This window comes from Myotis brandtii, unplaced genomic scaffold (genome assembly GCF_000412655.1).
Source record: "Myotis brandtii unplaced genomic scaffold, ASM41265v1 scaffold125, whole genome shotgun sequence".
Classification (NCBI taxonomy): Eukaryota; Metazoa; Chordata; class Mammalia; order Chiroptera; family Vespertilionidae; genus Myotis; species Myotis brandtii.
In genome coordinates this window covers 4,521,072-4,536,542 of record NW_005354385.1, presented here as the reverse complement: position 1 = coordinate 4,536,542, position 15,471 = coordinate 4,521,072, and positions in this window count along the sequence as shown.

The window sequence follows — 15,471 nt, the reverse complement described above, 5'->3', positions numbered from 1 at the left end:
GAAAATTGGGTCTCTGAATGGTTTGCCTCAAAACAAGAAACGTTCTATCGGGACGGTATCCACAAATTACCTGAAAGATGGGGGAAATGTGTAGCTAGCGATGGACATTACTTTGAATAAAGCACTTTTGATGTTTCCTTTGAAATTATCGTGTTTTCTTTGATTACAAAATCTGCCATTATTAACCAATACACCTAATATATTTGTTATTCATCTAATCCTCACAACAACTCTTAGCTGTAGGTACTATTCTGATCCTTTTTTTATAGATGGGGCTATTTTGACTCACAGAGAGGTTAAGTAACTTGCCCAAGATTGCACAGTTTTTTTAAGTGGAGGAGACAATAAGGATTCAGACAGTCTGGTTGCAGGGTCTGTGCTGTTTTCCACTAGCCTGGGCTGCCCCCCACCACACAGTACTTGCACCATATACACAGCCACATATGGTCTCACTATATGGTGGTGGGAGAAGCCCACAAATGCCACATAAGCCCCATGCTAAATGCAGAGAAATAATTCATTCAGCGTGGATTTGGGAAGCCACTGAATTCAGAATATCTTTTCTAGAGAAGAAGAACCAAAGAAAAGTAATGGAGAAATATCAGCTTTGCAACCAAAATGCAACTTTTTAATGCTGAAAATGCAATACATAAAAATAAAGTTTTAAATGTAACTTGTTTTCCAAGGTCTGTCAGCCTTCTGGACTTAACAATTTTCTTTAATTCCCCAAAGAAAATGTCTCAAGCTCTCATCCCACATGCTATGAGAAGGCCAGGGCTTCAACATTTTTAAAGAATTCTTAGGAATTTGTATTCTTCTGATGAGTTCTTCTTCCAAATTCCTCATCCTGACTCATCTGCCATAATTGCTCTCCTTCCATTGACCTTTTCCAAAGGACTCCAGACAAGGCTAGTGTGCATAATCACCTTTTACTGATGGCTGAGTGTAAGTGAGGGGGAAGAAAGAAACCTAAAACTTAAATTTTATCCAACGTCATGTTTCAACTCCAATCGTGGTCCTAATATTCCACAGCCTCTATAGTCTGAACTCTCTCAAGAATCATCTGTCTCCTTAGGTTCCAATTTCTGTCAAGATACGGGGATTCTAGTCTCTACAGAGACCTTTCTCTTTTCTCTTCCTCTTTTCCTGGTACTCCATACCCAAGTGGCCCAACATCCTGATAGGTCATGCTGTTTCTTTGTTACTAATGTTGTGGCCTCACCCCATAACAAAGAAACAGAATTTCAGGAGGATGAGGCCCAGAAATCAGGATTTTAAAAAGATTCCCAGGTGATTCTAATGTGCAGCCAAGGTTGAGAACCACTGCTCTACCTAATCCTATTGCCCTCACTTCTGCCCAGGTGCTGTTGCTGTGAGCTCTGTCCAGTCCACTTACTGCATGCCTAGCTCCATCGCAAAGCTGTTTTCTGAGGAACCTAAGAAAGATATGCACTCACTTTTGGAAACCAAGAAAAATATCTATGAAACAAATTGAGTTTAACAGGGAAGAGGGCGGGGCTCCAAACCTTTTATCAATTGCAGTGATGACCTACGATATCATGCAGCTGCTGAAGCCTCTGCCCACATCACTTTCTTTTCCTGCAAGGCCCCAGGAGTTAACTTTACCCTCTGGCTTCTACAGGTATGAATGTGCTTCCTTTCTTCCTCCTTCTAAGAAACAGCCAATAAGATTTTTTTTAAAAAAATCATACTTAGGATAATAAACCCATGAGTTATACTTGGTAACAAATCAGCACTCAATTTATTGGAGTTGGAAGTTAGCTGGATTCTGTATGTAGGGAGAGTCATACGAAGAAATTAAAAAACAGAATTAAACCACCCAGTGTGTATTTCAGTGGATTTCTCTACTGGATCCCGTTAAGCCTTTCTCATTCATATCCCATAATAAGTGTGCTTAGGGAGAGTTTGAACTTGCATTTTTCCCACAGTCATTCTAAAAGGTTGAGTGTAGAGTAAATACTCCCCTTTGAGGTAGAGAGAGGCACAGTTCAAAGAGGAAGGAGATTGAAAAGAGGATTGCCAGAGTCTGACGATAGCAAGGTGAGGAAATAAAAGGCAAGGGCTTAAAAGACTCTTGCAGTGAGCATGGTTTCAGGCAACCCAGAGAAAAAGGAGGTTAAATGGATTAAGGTGCAGTTCACAGGTCTGCTCACACCCGACTGTGAAGCCAGGTATTTCTAACATATAATTACTCTTGAATTCTCTTTCCTGAGAACCACTGCTTGAGAAGGCATGCCAGTGGAAAAGCCATCAATGGGCCACAACCAGATCACTGGGAACTTAAGTAACTATTGGGTGTTTAAATAACTGCTACTCAGCCCGCCAATCCAACTGTTTCCTGGAGACGTTTGTGCTGTCCGACCCTATGAAATGCCCTCTTTTCCCCAGCCCAAAGAGCAAAGGCCACCAGCACTCTTGGTGTGACCATCTATCCATCTGGGATGAACTTGAAGTGGAATGGATGTCCTATCCATTCCACTATTTCACCTCTCTTTCCCCCTACCCTTACTCTAAGTGCATGAGAAAGGAAGGTTCCTGGATCCCTACCTCCTGAAGATCTTCATGCCACCCCTTGGTGCTGGGGAATGGGGCAGTATTTGGTTGGTGCCTGTAAGTCTTTTGCCAAGCGTTGGCCAATGGGAGAGTTCATAAGCCAAGTGTTTCCTAGATTAGGGCAGCCCCAACAACATCGAATACACCTGACAAACCACAACCAAGCAATTTCTCACAAAGAGCTGCCAACTTTGCAGGATTCCACTTCATCAACCACTTGCTGAACATGAGCTGTTATAGCCCCTGAGCCAGGTACAAGGTATATATTTAAACAACAACAACAAAACCCTGGAAAATGTTCAGGTCCCCAACCTTATTGTGGTGGAAGAGGACTCATCTTGTGAGTTAAGCAAAGAGAAGAGGCGAGATTAGAAAAAAGTGAGAAGGTACTAATCAGTGAAATGACCTTAAATAAACTTGCTTGATTGTCTACTTTTATTTTAATTATTTTTAAAAAGGAAGCACAGAACCTGCATTCAAAAGGTTCAGTCTGGCCTGGCTGGAGTGGCTCAGTGGTTGAGTGTTGACCTATGAAACAGGAGGTCACGGTTCAATTCCTGGTCAGGGCACATGCCCGGGTTGCAGGTTCAAACCCCCAGTAGGAGGTGTGCAGGAGGCAGCCGATCAATAATTCTCTCTCATCATTGATGTTTTTATCTCTCTCTCTCTCCTTCTCCTTTTCTCTCTGAAATCAATAAAATATATTAAAAATATTTTTAAGAATTAAATAGGACAAAATCAAGAGCTTACCACTGTACTTGGCATGTTGAACACACCCAATATATGTCAGCTATTATTATAATTATTCAGGATAGGAGTAGATAAGTACTGACTGAGACTGTGGCAAAGACGTTTTAGTATAGTGTGCTAAAATACCCAATGCCAAAGTCATCTGGGTTAAAGCCTTGGGATATTATCATTATGCAGACTCATTCCCTATTTATATGTTATCTGTTGGTATGTTATCACTTCACTTCTATCACTGATTGAGATCCCAACAAGTGCAAAGAAGCAGAAAGTAAGTAAAGTACCCACAGGTCCTACACCCACCCTGGACAGGAGCATTCCCCATGTGCCTGCAGGTGAGAGGTGTAAGTTCAGGAAATCATGGTAGAGTGACAAAGCCGGGTTCCCACATGTGAACAGAACAAGTGTCCTCACCTTGGTTTAATTTTCATCTTATCCTAATCTATAAACTGAATTTATATTAAAAGGAAAACATATATGTTACCCCCTAACAGATAAAGTATTTACATTTTAATGATTACCTATTTTTGTGTGCATTCTGTTTTAAAGGAAAGTAATCACAACTTGTTAATATTTTGGGTTTATTTTGGTAGAACTCCCAACACTCAAAATCACACTACAGGGCCATTGCCTTTTGCACCTACATCTTACCCATGCTGACAAGCCCCAAATGCTTCCAGTTACTATATGTGAAGAAATTATCAAATATATTTATTTTTTGAAGAATTTGAAGACTGCCAGAAATAATGAGATCATGCAAGAAATGCAGTTCTGGTATGTCAGTGATTGGTCAGTCAGTGAACATTTTATTAGTTGTTCACAGGGTATATGATGCTTATATTAACTACTAGAGATTCGTGCACTTGCGGGGGGGTCCCTCAACCTGGCCTGCACCCTGCATTCGGGAGCCCTGGAGGAGTGGGCCTAAGCTGGCAGTTGGGCATCCCTTGAAGGGTCCTTAGCGCTGCCACAGAGACAGAAGAGGCTCCCACCGCCGCTGCACTCACTTGCCATGACCCTGGCTTTTGGCTGAGCAGTGCTCCACCTGTGGGAGCATACTGACCACCAGGGGGCAGCTCCTGTGTTGAGCATCTGCCCCGTGATGGTCAGTGTGGGTCATAGCAACTAGTCATTCCACCATTCGGTCGATTCGCATATTAGCTTTTTATTATATAGGATTATAATTTGACAAAGATACATTGTAATAGAAGAACCTTTTTCCAATCCAGATAGCATACTCCACCTGGATTAAATTACTATAAAGGATTTTATAGGGAATTTGGGAAATTTGGATGTGTAGGAGAGGGTTACATTTTTTAAATTTAGATCTAGATGTATAATTAAAATTATAACTATCTTAGCAATAAAAGGGATAGTTTTCTTTAAGGTTTCAAAGCATTTGTGGGAAAATGATTATTTGATTTAGCAATTGCTTCAGACAGTCAACTATGATGTATGCCTTGAAAAAAGCCCCATGTCCGGACCATAACCTTTAAGAGATGAGAGGAATAATCTGAACCTGTAACAGCACCGACTGCTGTGCTCAAAAGTATAAATATTCCTGTCTTTGACTGGCATTTAGCATTATAAAAGAAGAATGATGTCCTCTATTACAGCAAGGCAAGAATCATCAATTCAGTTTACATGAAGATTTTCTAGGTCCTTGCGTCAATCATTTCATAAAATTATTGATTAAAAGAAATAGAAAAGGAGTGGAATAGCATAAATAATAGAAAAACATTGAAAACCGGCACACACACTCAGTGTTTTGAGCTTATGATGCAGATCTCAATTCAAATTTAACCTTCAAACATAAATGTCAGGAAATGTGCCATCATTTTACTGAGCACCCAAGGTCAATCAATTACTTCTGTCTACGTACTACACTATTAGACACCCATATGGGAAATATGAAAACCTAGAATTCAGATACTTGTTTTTATTTCTATTTGAATGTTAAATATATCTGAATATTAAAAAGAGGAATATATAAGTGGGAAGATTGAAAAATTATCACAAAATGAGCATACAAAGTGGACACGTGAGAAATAGAACATTAGCAGCCCCCAGAAACCTCCCATTGCCCCATCTGAGTCAATAATATCTCCTCCCTCTTCAAAGGTAGGACAGTGACTCGTTTCTACCAGGTTAATTTTGCCACTCTGTGAAAATTGTATAAATTGAATAGAACAGCATATATGATGTTGTTCCTGGCGTCTACTGCTCAAAATTACAAGTAGAATTTTTAGTATCCACACGTAAAGTATCCACATGCCCTACACCCACCATGGATAAGAGCATCTCTTATGACAAGCATCCATTTTATATACATACATCTATATATTCATTTATTTTCATTGCTCAAAGGTAATCAACTTTATAAATGTACAAAATTTTAATCACTCTACTATTGATGGGCATTTGGATTGCTTACAGTTGGGGGTGTTACACAAATGATTTTGTTATGGATATCCTTGTACATGTTTTTGATGCATATGTGCATGCATTTCTGCAGAAGACATTCCAAAAAAAAGAGCTTGCTTGTGGGGGTATAAGCTTATTTAATATTAGTAAATGATGACATATTTAGTCAAAATATTAGTAAAAATCTTCCCAAGTAGGTGACCAAATTACATCCCCATCAGCAATAAATGAGAATTCTCATTGTTACACCTCCTCACCATTTGGTAAGGTCAGTCTATTTAATTTTAAGACACTCTCCTGGGTGTCTAATTAGAAAACATGGAGGTTTAAATTTGTGTGTCCTGTCGACTAATGCAGTTGGGGGGGTCGACTAATGCAGTTGGGGGGGTGGGGGGGTTACATATATTTATCAATCAGTTGAATGTCTTCTTTAAGATATTCAAATCTCTTGTCTATTTTATACTGGGTTGTCTACCTTATTGATTTGAAGAAATTCTTTATGTATTCTGAAAAAGATCCTTTCATATATTATACATGTTGCAAATATCACCTCACTTCTTTGATTTACCTTTTCACTCATTTAATGGTGTCTTTTGATAAATGGAGGTTCTTACTTTTAATATGTTGACAAAATAGCAATATTTTTCTAGATGGTTATTACATTTTGGGTTTGTTTGTTTGTTTTTGCCCCAACAACAGAAAGATATCATCCTAAGTTATTTTTTTTTAGTTTTTATTTTTTCTACCATTATCAGATCTATAATTCAAGTGGAACTAATTTTGTTTGTGTTTGAAGTAATGATGAAATTTTATTTTTCCTATATGAATATCCAATTAATATTTATTTAAAATACTTTTCTTTCCCCCTTGCTCTGCAGAGCCACTTTAGTCATGAACCAAGAGTTTGTGCATGCCTGGGTGAGTTTTCATTCTCTTGATTCTTTATGAGTCTGGATCTTATATTTGTTAGTCCTGAATTTTGAACCTTTCTTCAAGATTATCTTTGCTGTTTTTGGTTCTCTTTCTTACATATTGATTTTGGAGTTAATCAGTTTTCATGAAATGATTCTTCTTGGATTTTCATTTGGGTTTCTTTGAATTTGTAGATAGATTTGAGAGAGAATTCTCATACATAAAATATAATTATATCCATTCATTTATAATTTCTCTCAATGATGTTTAAATTAATCTCTATAGAGGTCTTGAAGGTTCAATGCAATTATATCCAAGATACTATATATAGGTTTAAACATAGCCATTTAGATGATTTAATTTAGATTTTTAAATTTTTGTTTTTCCAGCTTTATTGAGATAAATTGACACATAACATTACATAAGTTTAAGGTATACAATGTGAGAATTTGATACCCATATATTGTGATTGCCAAAATAATGTTAGTTAACACATCTGTCACCTTGAATAATTACCTTTTGTGTGTGTGTGTGATAAGAATACAGGGTTAAGAAAAAGTAGGTTTGCAGTTGTCAGTATACAAAACACAGTTTATTCTTGTATTATTATTTATTAAATGTTACATTATTTAATTGTATTCCAACTGTAAACCTACTTCTTTTCACCCCTGTATTTAAGATATATACTCTCAGCAACTTCCAAGTGTATCATACACTATATAGTAAATTATTGTTAAATATAGCCAACACGCTGTATGTTCAATCTCAGAACTTATTCATCTTATAACTGGAAATTGAACCATTTAACCAACATTTCCCCATTTCCCCCACCCCAACCTCCTGATAACCACCAGTCTACTTTCTGTTTCTATGAGTTCAGCTTTTTTTAAAAAAGATTCCACATATAAATGAGGTCATATAGTATTTGTCTGTCTCTGTCTGACATTCACTTAGCATAATGCCTTCAAGGTCCATTTATGCTGTCACAAATGGCAGAATTTTCTTTCTTTTTATGGGTGAATTGTAATATATATATATATATATTCATTGATGAATACCTACGTTTTTTTTCATGTCTTGGCTATTGTAAATAATGCTGCTACAGGGCAGCCTGAACCCCACATTTGTTGATTGGAGAAGCTTGGGGGTTGGGTAACATGTTTGTTTCTTGGTTAAGGAATTAAGGCAAGTAAAAGAAAAATCATAACCAACATACACCTACATTTGAGTCAATTCTTTGCATATTTCACATGAAAGTAGTTTTTCCAACCCAATTAATCATGGAATTTCCAGATTTCTCAATTTTGGAAGTCATTGCTATTGGAAACACTTGTTTCAAGCACTCTTTAATTGGTACTTCATAAAACTAGGGATATGTATCTTGTTAGTTAAAAATTACTGAATTTCTTCTTCATATTTCCAGACTACTGCCAAAAAACAACAATTTGTACATTTCATAAGTAACATATCGGACTTACAATGATGGTTAGAACAAGTGGAGACCCTATAAAAATGACTTTTCATAGACCAGAATATAGCAAATTAGAGATCTTTTCAATTTAAGAAATCAAAACTATACACAGAAGATCAAGAGCACTAGTATAATAGCATCTGTAAAGGGGTAAAGGTTCGTAGGTGGGAGCCAGTATTGGAGGGTTAGTCCAAGGAACTAAACAATGCAAATGTGACTCAAACACGAGAGCATGGGAGAGAGTGGAGTTAGGTGAGGTTGTAGAGGTGAGCTGGGGTCAGTGCATACACAGTCTTGAGAGAAAGTCAAAATAATGATTTTGGCTTTCTCCTAAGAGCAGTGTGAAGAAAAAAAACAAAAAGTCAGTCACGCAATGGCGTGATAAGAACTGCATTTTTAAAAGGTCACTCTGGCTGCTGTGTGGAGAACAGGTTATTATGAGGTAAGAAGACCCAGAGAAACAATCAGGAAAGGATTTTGGAAGTCTGAGAGGAAGGTAACTTGCACTAGAGCAGAGGTACGGAGATGGAAAGAAGATAATGGCCTCATGAGAAATGTAAGGAAACACTGCTCTCCCTCCGTACCACACCCCAGGCACGCATATCATGGTCCATCCTCAAAGTCCATAATTATTATCCATAAGTAGAACGTGCTGGTTCAGGTCCACACCCTATGCTCAGTGGATTTTGTAAGAGGCAGGAGAATAGCTTGTGATATGTCACAACGTGTGCACTTGCCTCCTGGAGCTGGCACATGGTGGGCGGTGGGAGGAATGTGGACTGCCAGCAGGCCACAGGTGCGAGAGGAAAGGCTCGCCCACTCCCAGAGGCCCTTGGTTTACAAGCTTAAACACCTGCCAAATCTGTAGCTATAACGAGCCTAGCTAAGCATTCCTTTCCCCCACCTGAGGGAAGGACTGTTCAATCAATAAATAAACTAATTTGATCAGTCAAAAATTTCCTATGAACACTTCCATGAAATACACTATGTACTTGGGGAGAATGCATTAACCTTTCCAAATGCGGTACCAATAGCTCAACACAAAGCCCAGTGTAATTATCTCCTGAATAAATGATAAGGAGGGATGGCAGGCAGTATCTCATATTACAGGGATACCGGAGAGGCAAGCAGAGAAAGAATATGCAAACAAACGTTTTATTACGCTTCACACTTAATTTCATTTACTTATTGATCTAAATTGGGTTGGCAAACTGCAACCTGCAAGCTAAGTCCAGCCCACCACCTGTTTTTTGAGTCAAATTTCATTGGAACACAGCCACACCCATTTGTTTATGTGTTGTCTATGGCAGCTTTCATGCCATAACAGCAGAGTTAAGTAGATGTGACAGACCGAATGGCCTACAAAACCTTAAAGTATTTACTACCTGGCCCTTTAGAGAGAAGTGTACCAACCCTGATCTATCTCTAAGCAGACTTGTTGAATAGAGTAGTAGGCTTCTTTTAGACAACTTCTTCTGCCAAGTTGTTGATACCCATCTCACTATTCATATGGAAACTTTCTAATACAAATTCCATTTGGCACTAGTAACAGATGGAAATGGAATTGTTTATTCTCCTTGAAGCCCAAAAATCAGGCGAAATGTTGCTCTCAGAGTAGATGTTTTTGTGAGTCTGAATAGCACAGGCTTTCATTTAAAAAATAGATTATTAAATTAGCCCTCTTTGAAATAATAATGATCTGAGAAAATTGATGTTGTGTTTTTTTTTACTTAGAAAAGGCTTTTCTAAACCAACATTTGATGAAGCAAAGCTCTCAAGTTTTCAAGCCCCATCCAACTGCCTTAAGCTCCTGCAAATTACAGCCAACTGATAGGAAACGTGAAATAGAAAGAAGCCCAGAGTGGACTGTAATATTTCAAGTGACTGTAACATCTGTTTAGCATGAAACACTCGGTTGCAATCATTCTATTGCCTTTAGGCAAACTGTAATTCCACTCCTACTCCACTGTCCTGCGTAAAAATAGCCATACTTCTTGGGTTCCTTATTCAAAGCTGACACCCAAGTGCCTGATTTATACCCTGGCTCATTAACCCAGTGAACAGCCTGAACAAGTTAAACTAAATGTCTTCAGTGTTGGAGCACAGCAAGTGGGTGTATTTTGTTTTCTAACATTATCTATTTGAATAGTTTGAGATAAGAATTTGTGATCAGGAGAAATTAGAGGTGGCAGGAGTATTACAGTTTGTGATTTTACAATGATTATACAGCTAGTATTTAATAGGCTTGATGAGAAAATACAAAAATCCTACTTTTAACTACAACATTGGCAAACATTAAAAAGTCTGAAAAAAACAAAGTAGGGCACAACGCTCACCAGCTGTTGGTGGAGTGTGAGCTGGCACTTCACTTTGAACAAAAGTTTAGCATTATCATCAAACTCACTGTGTGCATAGCATTATGACCCAGAAAGTTTACTTCTGGGGACACGATCTGAAGAAACTCTTGTCCTTGAACACGGAGTAATAATCTGAAATGTTCATAGCAACATTGTTTGCAACACACACACAAAAAGAAATAACTCAAATATTCATCAATAGGAACAAATGGATAAATTAATTGTGATACATTCATGCAATTAAATACTATTTAGCAGAAATTTGAATTAACTAGAACTAGAGTCTGAAAGGATCTAAAAAAATGAAATGCTGAATGAAAAAAGCAAATCCCAGAGAAATACACATAGAGTGATGGTTAATTTTATGTGTCAACTTGGTGAGGCTATAGTACCCAGTTTTTTTAAATTGAATTTATTGAGGTGACATTGGTTAATAACATCACATAAGTTTCAAGTGTACAACTCTATAATGCGTCATCTGTATATTGCATTGTGTGCTCACCTCCTAAAGTCTAGCCTTCTTCTGTCACCATATATTTGATCCCTCTTACCCTCTTTATCCTCCTTCCACCACCCTTCCCCTCTGGTAATCACTATACTGTTGTCTATGTCTATGAGTTTGTTTGTTTTGTGTGTTCATTTGTTGCTCTCAGTTTTATATCCTACATACAAATGAAATCATGTGGTTCTTGACTTTTTCCATCTGACTTACACTTATTTTTCCTAGCATGATATTCTCACGATCCATCCATGTTGTTGCAAATGGCAGTATTTCATCCTTTCTTATGACTGAGTAGTATTCCATTGTATATATGTGCCACTCTTCTTTATCCAATCATATACCAAAGGACACTTAGTTGTTTCCATGTTTTGGCTACCATAAATAATGCTGTAATGAACATAGGGGTACATACAGGGATTGGCGAACATAGGTTTACAGTTGTATGTAAAATACAGTTTATTTTTGTATTCTTATTAATTATTGTATTATTTTCCATATGAACAACTGTGAACCTCCCTTTGCCCACCCCGTATATCTTTATGAATAAATGTTTTCAATTTTTTCAGGTAGATTTCCAGAAGAGAATTTGCTGGGTCGTATGGTAGCTCTATTCTTAATTTTTTGAGGACCCTCCATACTGTTTTTCATAGTGACTATACCAGTTTACATTCTCATCAGCATTGTATGAGAGTTCCTTTTTCTCCACATCCTTTCCAACACTATTTCTTGCCTTATTGATAATAGCTATTCTAACAGGTGTGAGATGCTATCTCATTGTAGTTTTGATTTGCATTTCCATGATAGTTAGTAAAGTTGGGTATCTTTTCATATATCTATTGACTATTTGTATGCCTTGGGAAAAGCATCTGTTCAGGCTCTCTCCATTTTTTAAATTGGATTATTTTTTGTTGTTGCTGTTGCTGAGTTGTCAAGTTCTTCATATATTTTGGATGTTAGCCCCTTACTGGAGGTATCATTTGCAAATATCTTCTTTTATTCAGTTGGTTGACTTTTTGTTTTGTTGATGGTTTCTTTTGCAGTGCAGAAACTTTTTAGTTTGATGTAATCCCATTCATTTATTTTTGCTTTTACTTCCTTTGCCTTTGGGGTCAAGTTCAGAAAACCTTCTGAGACCAAGGTCTATAGTTTAGTACTATATTTTCTTTTATGTATTTTATTGTTTCAGGTCTTATATTTAAGTCTTTAATCCATTTGAGTTAATTTATATATATGGTGTCAAATAGCATGTAGCTTTATTCTTTTGCATGTAGCTTTCCAATTTTTGCAATACCATTTATTGAAGAGCTTTTCTTTCTCCATTATATGTTTCTGGCTCCTTTGTCAAAAATTGGTGTGGATTTATTTATGGGCTCTCAATTTAGTTTCATTGATCTGTGTGTCTATTCTTCCTCTGATACCATATTTAGTTCCCAGCTTTTGAGCAAACACTAGTCTAGAAGTTACTGTGAATTAATACTTACATATGATTAATATTTAAGTCAGTCAACTTTTGAGTAAAACACATAATGTGGGTGGGCCTCATTCGATCAGTTGAAGACATTAAAAGAAAAGCCTGAGGTTCCCAAAAGAAAAGTTGCTGTTATTGGTCTTGAACTGCTACATCAACTTTCTTTGGGATCTCTACAGATTTCAGATTTAACAAGTCCAACAATCAACACACACACACACATCCTATTGGTTCTGTTTCTCTAGAGAACCCTAATACACATAGTATGACATCTTATATAAAAATTTCAAAAACATGTAATTTTTTTGAATAGGATCTACACATATGTTAAAAAAAATTTAAAGAAAAGCCAGGGAATGATGAACACACAATTCATAACTTAAATGTGTATTGGTATTAGAAAGTAATAGTAGTAGTTATGGTGTATATAAATATTATGTAATATTCTGCAACTATTAATAACAAAGAACATATTACATTATATCAACTTTTTGGACTAGATGGCCATAATATATTGTTTAGTAGACTCATAGACACAGAGTGGTCTGGTGATTGCCAGAGAGAAGGGGTGACTGGGTGAAAGAGGTGAAGGGATTAGAAGTACAGATTGGTAGTTACAAAATAGTCATGGGGATATAAAGTACAGCATGGGGAATACAGTCAACAATAGTATTGCAATATCTATTATGGTGCCAGATAGGTACTGGAAATATTGGCAGAACACTTTGTAAAGTATACAATTGTCTAACCACTATGCTGCACCTAAAACTAATACAAAATAATACTGAATGTAAACTGTAATTGAAAAAAATTGAAAAAGAACTAAAAGAATTTACATGCAGCTTGAGCTCAAAAAATATATTGCTTAGAGGTGAAAGCATATTGCAGAGTAACTTGATAAGCTAATTCCCATTTTTATTTTTAAACACATATATTCAGGAAAAATCATACCTATTTGCATATGATTGAATAAACACAACATATCTGAAAATACAGACACAAAGAGTTAGCATTAGTTACTTCAATGTGGGACAAGGAGAGTTGTGAATATTAACTTTCCATTTATATGTTTTTATTGTTTAACTTAAAAAATAATCACATCCTATTATCACTAAATAAAACAAATCCAGTTAACAAAATGACTCAAAGATCACATTGGGTGTCTGAGGTCCTTTAATTATATCATTAATTATATATACAAACATTGATTATAATATTTCTTTTTAATAATTAACCGTCAATCTTTAGTTGGTATCAAGGCCCTTTCAACTGGGTCAGTCTACCAATTTTGGCTCTTCATCTGAACCTGAAAGTAAATGTTTCGTTTCAAATCTCTCAAAATCTCTTTTTCTCCCATATCTCTATTTCTTAACTTGCACAAGAAAGAGCTAAAAAGAAAAAAAAAATGTGTTTATATTTTTGCCTATCATTCTTCTGAATACTTATTTTTATCTTTCTCTTGCTACATACACCAAGAAAATACACATAAGCTTTAAAAAAATAAAACAAAACATAAAACTAATAATAAATTTAAATAAGCATCTTATTTAAAAATTTTGGCTACCTCTTATTATTTTTAATGGAGTATAATCTTTCACCTCCTCTATTGATGTCCAATAGTTTGAACTGGATGTCACTTTATTTTGATAAAGTAACTATAATTGCCCTCAAAGGAACTATATCCCTTGCAATATGCAAGGTTAGTTTAAATGTTATTAAAAACAATATTACATGATTGCACTTACAAAAATAGTACTGCTGACAAATCCCTTCTATGACAGTTGCTTTGATTTACTTTTGGAGAGTTAGAATGAGTGCATGTTAATTAATTCACACTTTTCCTTTTGGGCTTGAAATCAGCATTTTGCAAAATAAAATCCATATCTAACTATTTCTGGATACCCATGTGCTTTTATGGCTCTTTGTTTTTAAATCCTGTGACTTCATTGTATTTGAAGAATACCTCATTGTCATGATATCTGTGATTACTGGCAAATAATCTTTTTTTCTCCTTTCCCATACCAGGTGCAGATCCCATTTGTGACTCCAACTCTGTGACCTATTCCCAGAAACAGTTGTGGTTACTTACTTAAAGCTATAGTCATGTCATGTATAACCTACGTGGCCCTTGAGATCAATGATCTTGCTAAAGGGGCCAAACTGTATACTGCTATAGTCTGAGTGCAGAACAGAGGTTCTTCTCATAAGACATCAAATAAATGTTTATTTCATCAAGCTGGTTTGGGTCTATAACACTGACAGGTCAATCTGACCTTCCTCTCTCTGCAATTAATATTTCAAACTTCTCTACATCTCTCAAGTTGCAATCTGTTCAGTAAAGAATTTACCTTTGTCTAATTTAGAGAGAAGAGAAGCTATCAGACAGGAACTTCTTCTATTATCCACCCACAGACTTACATATGCCCATGTTCTCTCCGCCCTCTGATTAATCTGGGTGGGGCCAATCCTTTCAGCTAGACTACAGATCCTCTCTCCTCAGAAATTGCACACTATTCATTATCCCTTCAAGCCATTTTCCTTCCATTTTTTCTCTCTCTATGAATTAGTCCCCTGAAAAAAAGTAATATTTTTCAAGTATCTTTTATCTCAAAAGGACAAAAACAAAATCACCTATTTAATCATATCCCTATATCCCACCTTTTCAATAGCCAGACAATTGTCATAATTATCAGAAAAGTACCAAAAACACAAATACACTATGCAGAAACTCATCACAAAGTGATTACTCACAAACCCACCACCCAGGTAAAGAACTAAACATTGCCAGCTCTCCTAAGAACACCCCCACCCCCACCCAATTCATTATCTCCTTCACTCTACCCAATAGTGACCACTATCCTGACCTAGAACACTGGGAGATAGATTTATCTACTTTTAGTATAATTATTTCTTTAAGCTTCTATTTTAAAAATTCATCCATTGGTGCAGTAATTCATTGCTTCTAATTTCTCATGGCACGAATAAGTCAATGAGTTTTAACAAAAGTAAACAATCA